Below are 1,504 nucleotides of genomic sequence, written 5' to 3' on the forward strand. Positions count from 1 at the left end.
GGGAGCAGTACGTGATCTTGTCGACCTGCGAGGTCCGACAGTAACTTGATCGGGAGTTTCATGATCATCATCATCAACTTGTTCCTCAACCGGTGCCGCAGCAACAGGTGTTTCCCCTTGCCCTGCGCCACCATCAAGAGGAATTAGAGGTTCGACAACCTCGTCAAGTTCTATCTTCCTCCCACTCAATTCTTTCGAGAGAAACTCCTTCTCAAGAAAAGATCCATTTTTAGCAACAAACACTTTGCCCTCGGATTTGAGATAGAAGGTCTACCCAACTGTCTCTTTTGGGTAACCTATGAAGACGCACTTTTCCACTTTGGGTTCCATCTTTTCAAGCTGAAGCTTTTTGACGTAAGCATCACATCCCCAAAATTTAAGAAACGACAACTTTGGTCTTTTGCCATACCACAGTTTTTATGGCGTCATCTCAAGGGATTTTGATGGTGCCCTATTTAAAGTGAAAGGAGCTGTTTCTAATGCATAACCCCAAAATGATAACGGCAAATCGGTAAGAGACATTATATCGCACCATCTCTGATAAAATACGATTACGACGTTCGGACACACCATTGCGCTGTGGTGTTCCAGGCGGTGTCAACTGTGAAACAATTCGACATTGTCTTAAGTGAGCACCAAACTCGAAACTCAGATATTCGCCCCCGGGATCAGACCGTAGGAACTTGATCTTCTTGTTATGATGATTTTCGACTTCACTCTGAAATTGTTTGAACTTTTCAAACGTCTCAGACTTGTGCTTCATCAAGTAGACATAACCATATCTACTCAAATCGTCAGTGAAGGTGAGAAAATAACGATATCCGCCGCGTGCCTCCACACTCATCGGACCACACACATCGGTATGTATGTTTTCCAACAAGTCACTTGCACGCTCCATTGTTCCGGACAACGGAGTCTTAATCATCTTGCCCATGAGGCAAGGTTCGCACGTGTCAAGTGAATCAAAGTCAAGTGACTCCAAAAGTTCATCAGTATGGAGTTTCTTCATGCGCTTGACACCAATATGACCTAAGTGGCAGTGCCATAAAAACATAGCGCTATCATTGTTAACTCTAACTCCTTTGGTCTCAATGTTATGTATATGTGTATTATCGCTATCAAGATTCAATATGAACAATCCTCTCACATTGGGTGCATGACCATAAAAGATATTACTCATAGAAATAGAACAACCATTATTCTCTGACTAAAACGAGTAACCGTCTCGCAATAAACAAGATCCAGATATAATGTTCATGCTTAACGCAGGCACTAAATAAAATTTACTTAAGTTCATAACTAATCCTGATGGTAACTGAAGTGAAACTGTGCCGACGGCGATTGCATCAACCTTGGAACCATTTCCCACGCGCATCGTCACTTCATCCTTCGCCAACCTTCGCTTATTCCGCAGTTCCCGTTTCGAGTTGCAAATATGAGCAACAGAGCGGGTATCGAATACCCAGGCACTACTGCGAGAGCTGGTTAAGTACACATCAATAAC

This window comes from Hordeum vulgare, chromosome 4H (genome assembly GCF_904849725.1).
Source record: "Hordeum vulgare subsp. vulgare chromosome 4H, MorexV3_pseudomolecules_assembly, whole genome shotgun sequence".
Classification (NCBI taxonomy): domain Eukaryota; kingdom Viridiplantae; phylum Streptophyta; class Magnoliopsida; order Poales; family Poaceae; genus Hordeum; species Hordeum vulgare.